At 35.4% G+C, this 15,401-nt stretch overlaps 1 protein-coding gene across 1 annotated transcript in view; it reads left to right on the forward strand.

The window, feature by feature from the left end:
• Positions 1–15,401, forward strand: part of PRKD1 (protein kinase D1) — a 319,505-nt gene that overhangs the window by 13,097 nt on the left and 291,007 nt on the right. The window lies entirely within an intron of this gene.

Here is a 15,401-nt window from a genome sequence, read left to right on the forward strand (position 1 = left end):
AATTACTTATTTTTCTTTTACTTTGAAAATTGCAAAATTACCATATATGATAGGCTGAATAATAACCCTCAGAGATGTCCATACTCTAATCCTGGAATTTATATATGTTATGCCAAAAGGGATTTTATAGATGTGATTAAGTTAAGGATTTTGAGACCAGGAGATTATCCTGGATTAACTGGGTGAACCCAGTCCCATCACATGAGTCCTTAAAAGTGGTGAATCTCCCAGTTTAGGTCAGACAGATAAGACTTCAGCAGGAGAAATTATAACCATGAGAGGGACTCTATACTCTATTGCTGACTTCGAAGTTGGAAGAAATTGGTCTAAAGGCAAGGAATGCTGGGGTCCATATACAAGGGAATTAAGAGGTGTGGTGGTAGGAGATATGACCATAGAAACAAAAGGTTGGACTCATGCAAGGAAGGTGTCAAGAACCAAGTAGTACAGTCAACACTGAAAGCTCAGAGCTCAAAAAGCGAGAAAAATGATCCTCCTCTAGAAGCTCAGAAGGAACCACACCTTGACTTTAGCCTGAGGAAGGTGATTTTGGACTTCTGATTTCCAGAACTGGAAGAAAATAAATTTATATTTTTAAAAGCTGCTTTGTGGTAGTTTATTATAGCAGTGACAGGAAATTAATATGCCAGGTTCACTGGAGAAAAGGTGAGAAATTCAGATAAGCCCCTAAATGGATCATACTATTCAGATTTAAAATATTTTAGTAAGTATCAGATTTTTTTCTACAAGAGAATGTGCTCAACATAACTCCTGTGTAATTTCATTTGCTCTTCTGATACTGTTTTTTTTCTGGTTTAGTTTTCCATCCCAATTTTATAGATATAATTGACACATAACATTATGAAAGTTTGAGGTAATCAATATGATAATTTGATTCCTGTATACATTTCAAAATGATTGCCACAATAAGATTACTTAACACATCCATTACCTCACATATTTGTAATCTTTTTTATAGTGAGAATATTTAAGATTTACTTTGTAGCAACTTTGAAGTATACAGTACATGATTGTTAACTATAATTACCATGTTTTACATTGCATTCTCAGAACTTACTCATCTCATAATTGGAAGTTTATACCTTTTGACCAACATTTCCCCATTTCAAACCATGCCACAGCCCGTGGCCACTACTACTGTGTTCTCTGTTTCTGTAAGTTAAGCTTTTTAAGTTTCTGCCTGTGAGTGAAATCATACAGTATTTGTCTTCCCCAGACTTATTTCACTTAGCCTAATGCTCTCAAGGACCATCCATGTTGTTGTAAATGGCTAAGTAATTCATTTGGTACATATTATACAATCTTCTTTATCTATTCATTCGTTGATGGACACTTAGGTGTTGGCAGTTTGATAGTATGTCTATGTCATTTTTTAAATATAAAATGTTCAGTGCCTTTGGGGTTAATTTTTATGTTGAGAAAAGGCTTTTCAGATCTTTATTTTGGTTTTATAGTTTAATATTCAAGTTGTTAAAGTTACAGGTTAAGATATTAATCAATCTTTTTAGTGTAGGTTATACTTTTTTTAAGTCTAGCAGATTTTATTTTTTTAATTTAAATTTTAGTTAACATACAGTGTAATATTAGTTTTGGAAGTAGAGTTTAGTGATTCATCATATACATACAACACCCAGTGCTCATTACAAGTGCCCTCCTTAATACCCATCACCCATCTAGCCCATCTCCCACCCACTTCCCTCCATCAACCCTCAGTTTTCTCTATTTTTAAGAGTCTCTTGCAGTTTGTTTCCCTCTCTTCTCTTTATTCCCCCTTCGCATGAGCTCATCTGTTTTGTTCCTTAAATTCCATGTATGAGTGAAATCATATTTTGCTTAGCATAATACATTCTAGCTCCATCCATATCATTGCAAATGGCAAGATTGCATTCTTTTTGATGGGTGAGTAATATTCCATAGCATGTGTGTACACACACACACACACACACACACCCCACATATTATTTATCCGTTCATCAGTAGATGGACATTTGGATTCTCTCTGTAGTTCTTGATAATGCTGCTATAAACATTGGGGTACATGTGCCCTCTTGAATCTGTGTTCTTGGATTTTGTATCCTTTTGGTAAATAGCTAATAGTGCAATTGCTGGACCATAGGGTAGGGTAGTTCTGTTTTTAGTTTTGTTTTTTTAAAAAGAATTTTAAGTGTTTATTTATATGAGAGAGAGAGAGAGAGAGAGAGGGAGAGAGGGAGAGAGAACAAGCAGGGGAGGGGGAGAGAGAGAGGGAGACACAGAATCCAAAGTAGGCTCCAAGCTCTGAGCTGTCAGCACTCAGAACTCATGAACTGTGAGATGATGACCTGAGTCAAAGTTGGAAGCTTAGCCAACTGAGCTACCCAGGTGCCCCTGGTTTTAGTTTTTTTGAGAAACCTCCATACTTTTCTCCAGAATGTCTCCACCAGTTTGCATTCCCAGCAGCAGTGCAGGAGGGTTCCCCTTCATTCACATCCTTGCTAACACCTATGTTTCCTGTGTTGTTAATTTTGGCCATTCTGACATGTGTGAAGTGGTATCTTACCAAGGTTTTGATTTGTATTTCCCCAATGATGAGTATGTTGAGCATCTTTTCATGTGTCTTTTAGCCATCTGAATGTTTTTTTTTGGAAAAATGTCTTTTCATGTCTTTGCCCATTTTTTGTTTGTTTCCTGGGTGTTGAGTTTGATAAGTTCTTTATAGATTTTGGACACTAACCTTTTGCCAATGTCATTTGCAATTATCCTGTCCCATTCCATAGGCTGCCTTTTAGTTTTGTTTGTTGTTTCCTTTGCTGTGAAGAAGCTTTTTACCCTGATGAAGTCCCAGTAGTTCATGTTTGCTTTTGTTGCCCTTGTCAACAAACAATCCTAAAATTTGTATGGAACCAGAAAAGATGCCAAATAACCAAGCAGTCCTGACACAGAAAAACAAAACCGGACACATCATGATTCTGGAGTTTAAGCTTTATTACAGAGATGTAGTCATCGAGACAGTGTGGTACTGGCACAAAAACAGACACATAGATCAATGGAACAGAATAGAGAACCCTGAAATGGATTCACAACTATATGGTCAAGTAATCTTTGACAAAGCAGGAAAAAGAATATCCAATGGAGAAAAGATAGTCTCTTTAACAAATGGTGTTGGGAAAACTGGATGGTGACATTCAGAAGAGCGAAACTGGACTACTTTCTTACATCATACAAAATGTATGAATTTACAAAAGTAAATTCAAAATGGATGAAAGACCTAAATGCAAGACAGGAAACCATCAGAATTCTAGAGGAGAACACAGGCAGCAACCTCTTTGATCTTGGTCATAGCAGCTTCTTACTAGACATGTTACAGAAGGCAAGGGAAACTTAGCAGATATTAATAGCCACATTTAAGAACCTTTGAAGAATTATTAGTATCCTTTACAAACCCAATAATTTAGATACTTTCAGACATTTTAAATTGCATTTCTAAATTTAATACATTTGATTTCTTTTAGATACTATAATCACCTGCTTGATAAATCTTTATGTGTCTTTAAGTAACTCTTATATATCTAGTAAATGAAACTTATAAATACGTAAATATGGTAAAGTTTAAGTTCCTGCACGTTCCAATGTTATACACATAAGCCAAAATTAATTGCTTAATTATATGAATACAGCATACACAAAAATTTGATTTTGATTCTCAAACTTTTCAGTATTTGATTTCAAATACTCTCATGTTTAAAAGATATTTTTTCACTTTTGAAATGATTATTTGATCCCCTGCAATTTGTGGAGTTCCCTTCTCATATACATTTTGCTGTTATCTTTGTAGCTTGATTAAGGTTGCTTAAACCCCAGTGCTTTTTATTGGATTGGATCCTTGGGGGTATTGATGATCATTTCTACAGAACTCTATTTCTGTCAGTGATTCTGTAACTTCGGGGAAGGGGTGGGTGAGTGGGTAATCTTGTATCCTATACCACAGGATAAAATTTATATATTACTTCTCTGCGCTAGAAAGTCTTACATTCCTACCTAGATTGATCATTTGATTGAATTTTGAAATTCTTTAGCTCCTAAGATATGTTGGTGAATCATTTTTGTATCCATACTACAGAAAGTGAATTTTTATGTTCTTTCTTCTAAGGCTGCATGAATTTTACAGATACTAAATAAGTGTGATTGAATGTTGGCAGCCTCTTGGGGTTTTACCTGACTATCTTCTAGTCACAACTCATAAGATCATTCTTTTAATTCAATATCTTCCTCTGTAAATGTAAAAAAGAATGCTTAAAACACCACTTTCTAATGTCTGACTAGATCTGGTCTATTGATTCATCACAGTATGTTTCACCTGGCTCTTACTCTTGGCTATGTAGGAGTCAGTCAATTTTTCTTTTTCTTTTTCACATCTTTATGCATATAGCTTGGCAGACTTTTTCCATTTACATATATAATATTAGTATTGGAACTTGTCTGTTAATATTCCTAAGGTTAATACTGTCTTTTAACATTTTGATATTGTCTATAATATTCTTAATATTTGGATTATGGTTTTTATAGGGATTCTTTGCTTTTTTCAAATTGATAAGTACAAATGCTTAGGTTTTGGGGTATGTTTGCTCTGTGTTTAAGAGAAAAATGAGGGGTTCCTGGGTGGCTCAGTCGGTTAAGTGTCCAACTTCGGCTCAGGTCATGATCTCACGGTTCATGGGTTTGAGCCCTGCATCGGGCTCTGTGCTCACAGCTTGGAGCCTGCACCTTACTTCTGATTCTGTATCTACCTCTCTGCCCCTCTCTGCTTCAAGTGCTGTCTCTCTCTGTCTCAAAAATAAATAAACATTAAAAAAAATAAAGAGAAAAATGAAGTGAAGCAAACAACAAGGTGCAGAGTGAACTTTTATATTTGATAACCAGTACTGAAATTCATTATTGGGTAGACTGCATATGAATTATATCTAGCAAATACACAGTAAACAAATAATAAAATTGAAAAAAAATAGCAATTTCCATTTTCCTGCTTTTTTTTCCTCAATAAGCACTGGCCTGATAGTTTCTCTGTATAACCACATTCATTTTCATCTTTTATTCCTATTTATTTATTTAATAATGTTTGTTTGTTTATTTATTGAAAGAGAGAGAAAGACAGGACATGAGCAGGTGGGGAGCAGGGAGAGAGGGAGACACAGTATCTGAAGCAGGCTCCAGGCTCTGAGCTATCTGATGTGGGGCTCAAAACCAAAAACTGTGAGGTCATGACCTGAGCTGAAGTTGGATGCTTAATCAACTGAGCCACCCAGATTCCCCCACTTTCATCTTTTAATAAGTGGTATGAGAAACATACATTCCTATGGATATTTAAGAAAATTGCATAGAATAATTTCTTAAAAGTAAAATTTCACACTACTTTGTTCTGATTCAGTTCTCAATAGTGTTCTTTAGAAACCTGACATATTAAAAAAACTGAGTGTTTTAAATATATAAGTGTGGATGTCATCTCGATAAGTCTATTTTTCACCAAAAGCCCTTCTTTTGAAAAGAAGACTTTGCACTGCTTATTAAATACTGTAGAAGTATCTTTGTTAATTTAAAATATGTTTTGATTGAGAAAATGTTATTTATACACACAGTTTCAGGAATATCTTTATTAGGAAAAGTGAGTTCCAGTAAGTCACCTAAGAGCATAAACACCCTTTGGGGAGTAATTGCCTGTCCTCCCCACCCCTGTCTTTTATGTCACATATCTAGAAAGTGCCTGGCGCTGAATGATGTGAAAGAGTGAGCTGTCTCATTACATACTGTTATGTTCCTAGAAGCATAACCCTGTGGTCAGTCTGTATGCAAATTAAGTTTGTGTGTGTGTGTGTGTGTGTGTGTGTGTGTGTGTGTGTGTTATCTGGGCTTTCTAGGAAGTGCTGTTTCTACCCTTGATCTAAACTGTTATTCAAATCAGTGTTTTTAAAAAGTGAATTAGAGGTGTTTTGGGAGATAAGAAATATTTAGGGAGAGTGTTGGACTTGTATTTGAGGAACCACAAAAACATGAAACCCTGGGATTTGAGACTCTTGAGAGGAATTGGTATTCTTCTCATCTAATTGAGCCAAGGATTTAAAGCCAGTGAAAGCCTTCCTTCCTGAATACATTTTATGGTGGAGCCTGAATAAATATTTGTTGAATTGAGTCTTTGCAACAGGAGTCTTTTGTGGTTGTTAGTGTATACCTAGCTGAAATATCATGAAAGGCACTTCAGTGTTGTGCTTGTCAAACTGCAGCCTCCTTTACCTGTAGATTTTAAGAATGTGATTATGGAAATCATAAATAGGCTCACATATGAAATACAGTGGTAGGAGAGATGGTGATGGAGAAGAAAGAATAGTGTCTTTGGGGAAAAAAAATCAGGAAGTGACAAACTCAACCAATGTTCGCTGGAAATTCCTTCACTGTTTTTTTGCTTCCCCCTGGCTTGTGAAGTGAATTTGAGAAACAGGGAACATTCTGCAGAGTGGCCCCCAGCGAGTAACTTTTTAATGGTTAATAGTCACTAGTTTGGCTGCTTTTATATGAGTCAGTAGGATTACAGTTTAAAACAATTTACCTTCTCTTTGTTTCCTGCCAATTCTTAACCTTAGTTACTTTAATTTTTTACTTTTCATGTCTCAATTTCTATGTTTTATATTTCTTAAGTCAAACTTCAGCTTTTTGAATATTTAAAACTGTGCTTGTTTTGAAAATCATTTTATTCATACTTTCAATACTTACTGTATACTAGATGACCAGTGTCAAATTATGTTTAAATCCATCTATCTGTGGATGTTTATTTGCACTTCTTACTTTCTGGGGTTTTAAAGAGCCTTTTCCTAGTTCTTTTAACTTTGTCTTCTTGGTAATTCTAGCTTTTGACAACCCAGATTTACACCTCATATGTTTTAAATTTTCTGCCCTGCTGGTTTTTTTTTTCCCTTTGTAATTTACTTTCTCATGCAGTTTTAAACCTCATAGAACATTCTTAAGTGTCTGATAGATCCTCATAAATTGATTTTCTCCAGAGTCATAAACCCTGATGGGTGGATATCATATTTGATTTTCTGGAGCCTTGATGCTTTTTAACATAACATCCAACCTTACATAAGGAATCTGTCACCCCCAACTACATAACCACTGTTTTTTGGGCCATAAGCCAGAAGTATGTATAACCTCAACAGTCCCTTCTGGGAGGGGCTTCTCCGAGACCTTGGTGCTAAGCCAGACGAGGTGATATCCCATGACACTTAATCATAGGAGATGGAACAGTAGCAATCTTGCAGCCATTTTTTTTTTTTTTAATTTAAACTATCCTGCTTTCTAGGCTGCTTATTCCAAGGATGGTCCCCACCTTTCCTGTTAAGAGTTTACAAAGAACAAAGCAGCTGGTGAGAACAGGAGTTATCTCAGCTTGCATTTTCACAGTGCAGTGTGTTTTTTCTACTGGCAAATAGCTGTTTAAAGTCATCAAGTGTACCTTTCATCCAGGCATTTTAAGAGTAGTCCTCTTGATGTACAAGTGATAAATCATTGATATCCTCCTGATATATGTATCCTCTTGTTAATTTATTTTTATGTTTTTTTTAAATAGTTTATTGTCAAGTTGGTTTCCATAGAACACTCAGTGCTCATCCCCACAAGTGCCCTCCTCCATACCTATCACTCCCTTCCCCTCCCCCACCCCATCTGCCCTCAGTTTGTTCTCTGAGCACTTTTAGGAGGATTAGGAGGAATTTAACAGAGGACCATGGGGAGAAAGAAGGGGAAAAATAGTGGGGGAGAGGGAGAGAGGCAAACCACGAGAGACTTGAAATCCTCTTGTTTATTTTTTATGACTATAACCCCCCAAAGTTCCTTGGGGGTTCAGGGACATGGAAGACTAGAGTCCCTAGAAGGAAACTTGGTCACTTTTTGGGAATTAGGCCAAATTACAACACTGGCTGGTGTAGTGTGACCTTCCTGCCTTTTCCCTCCAAGAATTTTTCTCTCTGACTCCTGTGAAGGTGTGCTCTTTCATCTTTAGGGGTCCATCTCACACAGTCATTGTGGTTGTGCACCTGAAAATCAAATTAGGAAGTGATGTCGTCACTCATCTGGCAGACCGATAGAGCAACTCATCTGTCTTCAAAAAAAGTGAGCGTGTGTTCTCCACAAATTATTGTATTACTGATCTTTTGTCCAAACTGATTCACAACTAGAAATCTAAGTCTGGGCATTTTAGGCCACTGATTTTACACTAGGGGCAGTCAGGATTTAGATTCTCATTAGTGACACCTTCTTAAACAAGGAATTGCTTTCAGGTTTTATTAATTTCACCTTGGCCTTTGAACCTGTGAACAAGAACCAACTGTGAGCTAATCTATTTGAACTCAGCATATAGCCCTGATAACTTAAGGTCTCTCAGAACCTACCCAGTAAGGGACCACTGGCTTAAACATCAGTAGGCATCACCCTCTGATAGATTAGTTAAAATATTAATAGCAGTCATTATGATGGTGATCATTATCCTTAATATAGCTAACATTTATCAGCTATTACTATACCACTCTTTTAAAGGATCTACCTAGACTCACTCATTTACCCAAGGGGTCGGTAACTATTTTTATCCTCATTTTTAGAGGGGAGGAAATTGGGGCACAGAAAGAATATCTAGGATTCCATAGGCAGTGTCAGAATTGGAACTTAAATTTAGGTGTCTAAGCTCCAAAAATTCTGTACTTACCCACCAGACTATTTGTATAGAATGTCTTAAATATTTCCAGATGGAATAATAAAAATTTAGATTGAAAAAAAATTTAGATTGACCTCTTTTCCCTTTAGCTTTTCTGACAATCATTTGATGATACTTTTCAATGAACTGGATGCCTATTTTAGAGAACAAAAAGACACCATTCTTTTATAAATAGATACATTTTATTATTTGTAATTATAAGGAGCCCAGACAAGAGACTGACCCTGTTAATTAATTATTGCCATGAAGACAGGTTCCTATAAACTTTTTAAAATCTAACTTTATTATGTGGGCCAATGTTTCCAAGCTTATAATTGGTTTAAAAAAAACCAGCCTTATTATATATGTGTGTATATATTTGTATTATGAAAAAATATATATGATATATGTATTTATAAAAATATATGATTATGTATTAAATATATATGCATATTTATTTTAAGTTCCTTGGTATCCTTATAAATAGTTTATCATAAAGAGTACATTAAGGGAGCACCTGGGTGGCTCAGTTGGTTAAACATCCGACTTTGGCTCAGGTCATGATCTCACCACTCGTGGATTCAAGCCCCGCATCTGTGCTGACAGCTCAGAGCCTGGATCCTGCTTTGGATTCTGTGTCTCCTTCTCTCTCTGTCCCTCCTCCACTCGTGCTCTATATCTCAAAAATGAATAAATGTTAAAAAAAAAAAAAGACCAATCCTGTACAATGGTAGGCTTTCATTGGATACTTTATTAGATTTTTATTTTCACTTTTAAATTATGAACTCTATATACCCATCAATCATCTTCAATAATTCTCAAACTTGTACCCAGTCTTATTTCATTTAATAATTAGTTTTCTGTTCCCTAGTCATTATCCATTTAATCTCTTTTCCTTGGATTGTTTTGAAGCTACATATTAAGATTTATTTTAATCCAAGTTCTGGAAGGTCTTCAGAATGAGTTTGGGAGAGAATCCTGGTATTACAGTAATACTCTTTCTGGGGGTGGATGCTTTGCATTAGGTGCTTGGCTTTGTAAGTATGCTGACATTTAAATTTCATTCTCTGGTAGGACATGGGGTTCTCTGTTCGGCTGGCAACAAAGAAAAACTATACTCTAGGCATTATAAGGATGGTTGCTACTTAGTATCTCATGTGAGAGTTGGCTTTCAATAGAAATTGCTTGAAGGACACATATCACTTATCAATTCTAGATCTTTTAAAGTACATTCCTGACTCCAGTTATATTAAAAAGTTATATTAAAAAGAAGCCACTGCATTAGTGAAATGCAGAATTACTTGTGTTGATGCCATTAATCCATTTCTAGGTTTGTCAGATAGGATGATCCAATGAAACTCAGATCTCAGATCCAATGAAACACTACAATGTTCATTATATTGTTCAGTCTTCTTTATGAGGAGCCTATGGAAAAATTTCCTGTTAAATTTTAAGTCCAAGAATACTTGTTTACCTGCTGAGCCAATCCTATGGTTTTAACCTCACTGACAGTGGGAAGCATGAAATTAGTATTTTTATTTTTTTTTTGTCTTGTGTTGACTGTCACACAAGTGATATGCCAGAGAGCAGGAATATAGGACATTATGCATGGGTTTTAAATTTGTTTCTCCTTTACCTTTGTCTTCACCCTTGTCTTTTTTTCCTTTTTTCAGGTAAGATAGAATATAAGTAAATTAACAAAAGCCCTAAGAGTTGTTATCTCTGGTTTGAGATAAGACAGATGATGTTATTTTTTTCTTTTTCCAAATTTCTTATAATACGCATGTTAATAAAATCATAAGGAAAAGATATAAACACTCTTAAAAACTGAAACTGAATAATGAACCACTAATAAAAGAGTTATGGTTGGAAAACCAAGGTCCTGTGAGATTAAAGATTGTTGATACAGTTTTTATTTTGTTGTTTTGAATTAGACTTATTTGAATTTACCAAATAAACCTTTATGGACCAGGGCTGTAGTTGAATACTTTCCTCATTCCATCCTTGGAGCAGCCCTGTAGGAGAGACATTTTCAATCCCTCCTCTGTGGGCTGATGCAAAAGATGTAATGATCCGTTCCCAAAAACTATCTCCTAAAGGAAATGATAACTTCAGCTGAACAATCATTAATTTGATACTTTAGCTTTACTGTATTGGCCTCACTTTTGGAAGTCATTGTATTCTTTTGACAAACCTTATTATTGATAAAAATAACTTTACCCATTTCTTCCAGTGAACATAATATACTTTGAGTGAGTTTCTTGCCATGATAATGAATAAATGACAATTCCAGTTCACCTTGCTGTAAGTCATGCCTTGAGCCCCATACGCCCTGAGGAGAGTGACATGACAATGTGAAAATAGAATACAAGCTTATGGTCTTATATGGATGTACACCCAGTACTTACTGTGTGCTAAGCTCTGTTGTAGGCCCTGGAGATAAAATTTCACACAGCTTTGGGATTCTCTGTTGTCGCCTATCTTCTGAATTCTGAGCTTCCACATCTTTACCAGCATCTCATCTACCAGGGATAGTAATGTCTGTTGTTACCACCAGAGGTTGTTATAAGGATCAAAAGAAAAATGGCCTGAGGGAGTATTTTTTAAAAGGGCCCAGCAATGTTACTAATGGGAAGGTGGTATAATCCAGTGAAATAGTTTGACATTTGCATGGTACTGTGGATCACATGCAAATGTAAGTTGATTAAATGATAAATGTGGAGTTGAAACTGCTTGGAATTAATGACCTTTTATGCTTTACCTTTTATTTATCTTCTTAAAGTTAATTTTTAAAAATTTGATTTTAAATTTAAATTTTTAAATTCAGATTTTAAATAATTTTAAAAATTCTTTTTTTCCTTCTAAATTTTTATTTAAATTATAGTTAGTTAACATACGGTGCAATACTGGTTTCAGGAGTAGAATTTAGTGATTTATCACTTACATACAATACCCCAGTGCTCATCATGGTAAGTGCCCTTCTAATCATCCATATAGCCCATCTCCCACACACCTCCCTCCACCAACATTCATTTTGTTCTCTCTTTCTAAAAAATGTTTTTATGTTTATTTATTTTTTAAGAGAGAGAGAGAGACAGAGACAGAGCATGAGCAAGGAAGGGCTGAGATAGGAGACACAGAATCTGAAGCAGGCTCCAGGCTCTGAGCTGTCAGCACAGAGCCTGAGGTTGGGGTCGAAATCAACGAGTGACATCATGACCTGAGATGAAGTCGAACATTTAACTGACCCAGGTGCCCCCATTCTCTATTTTTAAGAGTCTCTTATGCTGTTTCGGACTCTCTCTTTTTCCCCTCTCACTCCCCGTGGGGGAAAGGGAGAGAAGCAAACCATGAGAGACTCTTGAATGAGGACAAAAACTGAGGACTGATGGATGTGGGGGGGAGGGGGGATGGGCATGGAGGAGGGCACTTGTGGGGATGAGCACTGAGTGTTATGTGGAAACTAATTTGACAATAAACTATTAGAAAAACAAAAGAGTCTCTTATGGTTTGTTTCCCTCTTTTTTCTTTCTTCCCTCCTCCCATATGTTCATATGTTTTATTTCTTAAATTCCATATATGAGTGAAATCAAATGGTATTTGTCTTTCTCTGACTGACTTATATCACTTAGCATAATACACTGTAACTCCACCCATGTCATTGCAAATGGTCAGATTTCATTATTTTTGATGGCTGAGTAATATTCCATAGTATATATATGTGTCTGTATATATATATCACATCTTCTGTATCCATTCATTAGTCAGTGGACATTTCGGTTCTTTCCATAATTTGGCTATTGTAGATAATGCCGGTTTAAACATGAGGGTCCATGTAATCCTTCAAATCTGTATATTTGTATCCTTTGGGTAAATACCTACTAGTGCAATTGCTCAATTATAGGGTAGTTCTATTTTTAACTTTTTGAGGAACCTCAATACTGTTTTCCAAAGTGGCTACAGCATTGCCTTCCCATCAACAGTGCAAGAGGGTTTCCCCTTTTCCATATTCTCGCCAAAACCTGTTGTTTCTTGGGGCACGTGGGTGGCTCAGTTTGTTGAGTGTCCGACTTTGGCTCAGGTCATGATCTCACAGTCCGTGGGTTCGAGCCCCGCATCAGGCTCTGTGCTGACAGCCAGCTCAGAGCCTGGAGCCTGTTTCAGATTCTGTGTTTCCCTCTCTCTCTGACCCTCCCCTGCTCACACTCTCTCTCTCTCAGAAATAAATAAAATATTTAAAAAAAAAACTGTTGTTTCTTGTGTTGTTAATTTTAGCCATTCTCACAGGTGTGAGGTGGTGTCTCATTGTGGTTTTGATTTGTATTTCCCTGGTGATGAGTGATGGTGAGCATTTTCTCATGTGTCTGTGGCCATCTGGATGTCTTCTTTGGAAAAACATTTATTCATGTCTTCTGCCCATTTCTTAACTGGGTTGTTTGTATTTTGGGTGTTGAGTTTGATATGTTCTGTATAGATTTTGGATACTAACCCTTTACCAGATATGTCATTTGTAAATATCTTCTCCCATTCCATTGGTTGCCTTTTAGTTTTGTTGATTGTTCCCTTGCTGTGCAGCAGGTTTTTATTCTGATGAAGTCTCAGTAGTTCATTTTTGCTTTTGTTTCCCTTGCCTGTAGTGACATTTCTAGTAAGAAGTTGCTCTGGTTGAGGTCAAAGAGGTTGTTGCCTGTGTTCTCCTCTAGGATTTTGATGTTTTCCTGTCTCACATATTTTACACTCACATAAATCCATTTTGAATTATTCTTTTGTATCTTTTAAGAAACTTGTCCAATTCATTCTTCTGCATGTTACAATCCTGTCTTCCCAACACCATTTGTTGAAGAGATTATCTTTTTATCCATTGGCTATTTTTTCCTGCTTTGTTGAAGATGAGGTGACCATATTCTTGTGGGTCCATTTCTGGCTTTCCCATTCTGTTCCATTGTTCTATGTGTCTGGTTTTGGTCCAGTACCATACATACTGTCTTGATGACAACAGCTTTCTAGTTCAGCTTGAAGTCCGGGGTTGTGATGACTCCAGCTCCAGAATAAGTGTCTATGCATCATAATAATTGTTTTATAATATTAACATATGGGTTGATAACATCTATAGAACACACAATGCTAAGCAGTCAATCCATGCTAGCTCTGATATCCTCTTATATAGCATTATTTAGGTCATAATTTCAGGCCTGTATGGGCAAAATACTATATGGTAAATTCCTATTTTTATGTAAACTTCTCTATGTTGAGGGTGTGTGGTACAAAAGAATTGATTCTACAATTTTCTGACAATGGAAAACTGGCAAAATAATTTATATAATAGTAACTCTCAAGAAGAGAGGTTTACATTTTATTTACAAATAGATTTAAATTCAGTGTTAGGAAAATACTTTATTTCATGTAAACTACATTCTACTGGCGTGTGTTCATACTGATATTTAGTGAATTGTAGATTGAATTAAAAATAGCAAGTGCTAACCTTGATATAAATATTTTCATATCTGCATTACAAGTATGAGAATTTGCACTTTGAACATTTCATAAATATTAATCGATTAAACTTCAGAACACTCTAGCGATCAAGATTTTGTAAATCAACCTTCTGGATGAGTATTAAAATTTACCCGCCCACTAAGGTAAGCTCTGCCTTCTGTCCTCTAACATACAGATTAGAGTTTGTAATATTGATTTGTTCTTTAGAATGTATCTCACTTCCTTTTTGTTTTAAAAGAAATATTTAAAAATGTCAGTGCTATATAGCAAAGGAGGGCTTACACATTTTGTAGACACAACTGCTGTAATCATTTGGACGTTAGAGCCTACTTAGTCAAAATCTCAGCCAACTCAGGTAAAAACAAAACCAACATGAATGGTCATAACAGTGGCTCCTAATTTGGTTAGAATTATCAATCTAGTTATGTTGAAGATATAATGATATGAATGAACTGATGATGTGCTTTGCCTTAAATTAAGAAATCTAATAGCCAAGTGAAGTGATGAAATGTGATCACTCTTCCATTAGAAGCATCAGTATTTGAATAATGTGGGATTCATTTATTCAGTATCCATTTTGTAATGTACTTTATTGCCCTGGGCACACATCAACTTGTTACTGTATAATAATGAGAAAAAGACCATGCACCTCCCTGAGGAGCTCAAAGACCATGTCATGGCTTCCTTAGGTATATTAGTTAAAAATTAGTGAAATCTTTTGAATCTCTTAAAAAAAGAAGTAGAACTTCTTTTTTTTTCTTTTTTTGGCTATTTCAAGTTTAGATTATATTAAATAGCATAGATTATTATATGTTTTATATTTTATTTCATTAATTATATGTTATATATGTTAAATAAACATTACACAGAGAGTTCCTGATTTTCTTGCCTTAATGTGCAAAAATACATATAAATATAGATCTGCAATTGCATATACTACTAACTTTGGAAATAGAGCAAATAACAAAAAACTTAATTTTTAAATTTGTGAAATTAAGAATCTAGCAATAGTTTTAGGATAAATTCATTCCAGTTTTTAACTTATCTTAAATTTAAAGGGGTAACATAATTTATGACATACATTATATTTTCCTTTACATTTTAAGAAACAGAATTATTTTTGAGAAAACATCTTAATATTAAGGAATACAAACTACTATTTCTTGAAAAT

Source organism: Crocuta crocuta, unplaced genomic scaffold, assembly GCF_008692635.1.
Source record: "Crocuta crocuta isolate KB4526 unplaced genomic scaffold, BGI_CrCroc_1.0 scaffold116, whole genome shotgun sequence".
NCBI lineage: Eukaryota > Metazoa > Chordata > Mammalia > Carnivora > Hyaenidae > Crocuta > Crocuta crocuta.